A 6,023-nucleotide genomic window follows, 5' to 3' on the forward strand; every position below is an offset into this window, starting at 1 on the left:
CTGAAACAAATGCACTTTCTAGGCAGCTAGCTTAAAGTGGTCTCAGTTTCCTCTGCAGTATTAACAAAATAAACATGAAACTCTTCAAAATCTTCCAGAAAAGTTCTTTGAAATATCTTCCTTTTCAAATATGTTCTACTTTCTCTGTACTTCTATCTTTTTAAACAAGCACAGTTTACTTGCAAGCAGGAATCTGTTGTATGCTGAACTTGCTGAACCTGAATTTCCCAACTATACATAATTATGATAGGTGAATACATTATGTAAGTAGAGATATTTATTTCAATACAGCCATTTTTCAGCACTCTAATAAAAGTACTTTTGAAGCTGTGAAAAACTGGTGCCTGGTAGAATCTCTCCTCAGTAGCAGCAGTGTTTAGTTAGGCTTGTTAACACTGTTCATGGTAAACATTTAATTTCCTTTTAGTCTTTAATTTTTTTGTGGTTGGTCAGCACCCACAAAGGGACTCAGACTGAGTTCTGGAAAGATGACTTCCCTCGTTCTGGTAACTGAAGTACAGACATTGGCCATGCTGGATATTTTGACTTAAAACAACCCCCAAGGATCCCTGGCACCTGTAAGGCAAGCCAGGCGTTACAGACTTTTAAAATCTAACTTCTCCTCTGAGGGAATCACAGGCTGCAAGAATAAGAAGTTGTGGCCTTTCCCTTCCTTACCACAACCACTTCTGAACTTAGCAGATGACAAGCACCAAAAAAACCTAGCTATGGGATTTCCAAAAGGAGATAAGTGCCCTACAAACACATATCCAATGCAATGTGCTATCTCCTGGCAGACTTTGACACGTCCTTTTTGGAATTTCAACCCTTTGGCATCTAGTGGTATCACTATAAAACACAGGCAACAAATGGCATAGATGGCACAACACCTTTAAATGTCTATTTTCCTCCTTCTCCAAAGAAGCAGATCCAACTATTTGTGCCAAAAGTGTGAAGCAGTTTAGAGAAAGACAATTGTTCAAACAAAAGAATGCTCTGTGTATTAAGTGGATTGTGAACTACTGTGAATTTTACAGCTAAAATGTATGTCGTTGTCCTGAGTTATATGAGAGCTCTGTATGGCTGAGAGTTAAAAATTGTGTGAACTAAAGCAGTTTTTTTCAGTGCAGACCAAGTAATTTATAAGAGGCTGATACATTCACACTTGCATTGACGTCAGCAGGCCTGGAGTATGCAGCCCTTTAAAAAAAAATTCAGGACACTGCTCTGCTGTCTGCATAAATGTTTGTCACAACATTTGGGCCCTGTTAAACCCACACAGACTACTTAGAGATAAGAGGCTCTGTATCTTATTAAGCAGCCCTTCCAGCCATGCACTTTTACACTACTTTCCTGTCATTTGTTCGGGCCCCTGCAACTGAGCTGCACAGCAGAAACCAAAAATATACAGTGGCCATTATTGGCCAATAGAATACAACAGCCTTTGCTTCCCTGCAAATTGCTTCCAGGACTAACAGCTTGTGTCCCTGCAGTACAATTTCCCAGTGTAAACCCACATAGCCTTCAAGAGAGCAGGGCACTCCTCCAGAGGCAGAGCCAGGTATGAGAGCCCTGTTCCACCTTTGTTTATCAGATGTCTATTCATCATCCTTCCAGACACTCCTGCTTTCCCATGTTTTCCCAGGGAGGGGCGGGATGGTTGATGAGTTGTGAGATAGATAAGACATACCTGATCTGGGAGTTTGAACAGTTTGTTTAAAGAAACTCCGTTCAGTTTTGCAGGCATTCTGTCATCTGACTGCTGCTGGCACATTGCATGTGAAACAGCTGGAATTTTGAAAGCTGCTCTTTATCTAAAACAAATAGGTGAATGTATCCAACATATATTTCATGTGCACTCTGAATATATTTAGACAAAATACCTTGATCCAAATAATTGTTGGTAGGGAAAAAACAGCTGGAAAGCACTACATTATTTTCCTGACAGTCATGGCTTACTCTACAGCACTAGAAAAAATAAAAGCAAGAGTCAAACAACCCTTTTATACAACCATACATTTCCATAGTATCAGAAGAATATTTAAATTGCTTGATTAACATTACATTCAAAGTAGAACAGTACCTTTGGCTTCATATGACAGTGAGAAAAGTACTAATTCGTCTGCAATCAAGTGCATAACTTTCTAAGTCAGATCTAACTATTCAGGTAAAAAAAGAAAAAAACATAAGACAAAAATTACTGGTCAGAAGCGAAGCAGTGCCATCTATAAAACCAAAGGTTTGTATCTATTCTCAGATAAACATGGTTTTTGGAAGACGCATTACTTCTTATTAAACTTGTGTGAGCCAAGAGCCCCATTAGCATTTGAATTTCAATTCTATAGGCAAGACATTATTTACCTTCACATAAACCACTGCTTAGTTTTTTCCTGATTTCCTAAAATTTTCCAAGTCAAAGGCTAACAGAACTTAAACGTATATTGGGTTTTTTGGTTTTTTTTAAAGCAACCAATGCTAGAAGCTTGAATTTATCTCAGTAGGTGCTAACTCTAAAACTAAGTGGCAGTGCTTAAATGCCTTCCCTTTAACTGTTTCACTATTAATCATTTTGGCAGCCACACCAGTGATTATCAAAAGTGTACACTACTATTTTACACAAGCAGCGATGTTGAGATAAGAACTAATTCTGCTCTGGTTTTACAGCACCAAGATGGGATCAGGTGTGGCCTTTTTAATGAACTTATGATCAGTACTTCCCCAACAGAGGAGAGAGGGCAATTATATCCTCTCCCAGATACAAGATTTGCCTTTGCCACCTGCATGTCAAACCTGGAAACAGACTACTCCAATCTTTTCATACCATAAACCTTCACGAACGAGCTCTCAAAGCCTGCAGCTTCTCTTTCCTTTTTCTGCCACAATCATTTGCCTTTTATATTTCCCCTCTGAAAATCTGCAGGACCCAAACAATCTGTGCATTTCCTCAATTACACAAGTAAATACACCAGATCTCCAACTTGAGAAATAGGAAACAGAGCCATGAGAACTACAATGGGCATTGATAATCTTGGGAAGGCAATTTAAGGGAGCAGCATGGAACAATCCTGGGACACATACAGAATCCAGTTGTTACACAACATATGAATCCTGTCCTTACTTCCGAGGATATTTGTCCAAGGCTTTGTTCTTCCTCCTTGGACACCACAGTCATGCATTCTATTTTCACAGAGCAAAAGCACTGTCCTGTCTTACGCAAAAGTGGAGAAGGGAATCTTGATTTTAAGCACCTAGGAAAAGGAACAACTGTTAAATGAAGCAGCCTGCAGTGATCTAATTCAAGAGAGCTTTGTCAGGTGATAATATTTCTCACCCTGTGTCATTCCCTGAAGTACATAAGTGTTCAAAACAGTTTTAAAACATTCAGAAATGTGAGAGAAATCGCTGTCCTCCCGTGCAGCTCTGACAAAGATTAGAATTCCCAATATATTGCTGGTTGCAAAAGTGCTCTTAAGCTGCTGTTTCACTGGGCTCATGTCTGAGTGCCACTAATCAAATTAACTTTGATGGTTCCAGTAAGTTGTTTATAGAGATGAAAGACCTACCAAAAGAAGTTTCTGTTACAGCTTATGAAGCTGAATACTGTTAAGCACATAAACACCCACTGCACAGAAAATCTTGGTTTTTTTCTTTCTGCAGTTCCTCACTAGAGGGTCAAGAGTACATAACTGTTCTTGTTAAATCTCCCACAAGCCCAAAAATCTCTCTTCCCATCATCTAACTGTTTAGGGCTTTTTATTTTTCCCCTGGAGAAAAAAAAAAGAAGAAAAAGCATTTATTTTTTGTTGCCTCTGTTAGAAAAACATAAAATTAAATGCAATAGGAGCAGTAAACAATGATTTAATAGAATAGATTATTACAGTATGATGGTTGTGACAAGCTGCAAGTTCTTCCCCATGGTGCAGTTAAAAAATCAAAAAGCAGTCATGAGTCTGTTCCAAAACAGGAAACTGCCAAGCAGGCACTTTTAGCCTGTCAGACTGTTGTGATTTCGAAAAGGAATATCAGGCTGCTGTTGTAAAGAAAGAAAAAAAAACAGAGCGAGATAAGAGGGGGCAGCTACTGAGATGACACAGGAGGCCCCTCTCACACAACCTGTAACTACAGCAACTCAGGAAGACAAAGGAAGGCAGCAGACACTCAGGGCAGGAAGATGGTGGCCTCAGCTCTCTACCATGATCTGGAGCAAACGCCTGAGGAACGAAGATCTGGGAGCTCTCTGCAGCATTACAGATCTGCTAAAGGGTCACTCACACAGGACCTATAATAGGCTTTCTCTCAGTTCATATCAGCCCATTTATTGTACTTCATCATAAGAACACCTTCCTTCAGTGTTGGCCGAGTAAAGTAATGAAAATAAAAAGTGCTGAAATAACGACTAATTTACAAGGTATACAGATATTGTCTAGGAAGTCTTATTAAAAATTACTAAATCTGTCTCCTCCCTCCATTTTCTCATTAACATATACGAAAGTCATTTAAAAAGTACTTTTAAAATATTTGACACCAAAATATCTGTTAAGATATGTTAAGTGGAAAGAAGGAAATGAAGTCTCAGACTGCTTTGTACCTGCAGCCCTTGCTAAAGGAGTACAAGGTAACTCTGCCACTAATGAGTGCCCACTCTGGAACAGCTGCACAGTGCTGGCAAATCACAGAAGTCCTTCTAAATTAGGCTTGAGAACCCTCCTGACAGGAAGAATTAATTAGTGGTATTAATAATGTCAGAGGTCTCTTCCTTTGATAGTATTACATTTATCCTAAATAAATATGTAGCGTAAGGTTCTTCTGGTTTTCAAAGCAGAGAAAATCATGTCTTCATGTCTTTTTGGCATTAGTAACCCTTGATGTATCTGCTGAATGCACAATCATTATATCTAATGATAATATCATCCAGTCAGTCAAATGACTGCCAAGTTTCTGTATTGTACTCCAGCAATGAAGAAAACACTTAATCTTCTCACCACATCTTTTCACCATTCTAATATCCTGATAGCTTCCACTTTTTCCCTCCAGTTTTAGCTTTTAAGACAGGCAGTGCTACATTAACACACGTTTAAAAGCGGTTCTCCATAGACTTTACAAAAGTGCAGAATTTTTTTTTTAGCTCAGCACAAATTTGTAGCAAGTGATACTTTACCGGGAATTTCTATTTGAATATTTTGTTCCATAAAATAAATCTGTTCCTATTATTCGTCTCAGTACCATACCTATTCCTTACTTCAAGAGAGTTTATTTGCGATTCCTGGGTGAATTTATCTATTATTAGAAATATTGCAATCAGTTACATTAAGAGATCAGCATAATTTCTAAATAGAAAAACCAAATATGATCTTAGAAAATACAGAAATACTAACAAGCTATCATTTAACCAGTTCAACAGCTATTTTAGAACTCAAATCCATAAAAATGGATAACAAGAAAATATTTTTATTTTATACATGTTGCACCAGATTAACCCTCAGTGGTCAAGTATTAAACACTACAAAAGAATAAATACGTAAAATGGGACAAATGTCTATTAAAGTTTATCATGGAGAAATGCAAAATAACTCAATATTTCCTGATACAGCTTCCTAGAAACTGCCAGTATCAGTTTGACCAGATAACTTTCAGAGGCAGAATTATTTTTCTGGAATGTAAATAGTCTCTGATGTTTGAGAGAAAACCTTTACTCTCAGATAAAAGTTGGCTTTTAACAAAGCACATCTTAAGCTTCAGACTAGCGACATATTACAATTTGCTTTGAAATATGGTGTGCTGCTGGCATCTGATGTATCACCCTCCTGATGCATCAAGCCAGAGAATTCTGCAGTGGGGAGCACATTAAAAAAATGTGAGTAAAAATTACCTTTAAAGAGCGGTGTTTGCATTCATATGCACAACTGATGTAAAACAGATGTCTCCATGCTTGAGCGCCTATTTTAAGCCCAGGCACAAAACATTTTGTGCCCGTACAGCGAGATGTGTTGCACCAGCAGTCCTGTGTGTGCAGAACTCTGCAG

The sequence above is a fragment of the Cinclus cinclus genome, chromosome 10 (assembly GCF_963662255.1).
Source record: "Cinclus cinclus chromosome 10, bCinCin1.1, whole genome shotgun sequence".
Lineage (NCBI taxonomy): Eukaryota > Metazoa > Chordata > Aves > Passeriformes > Cinclidae > Cinclus > Cinclus cinclus.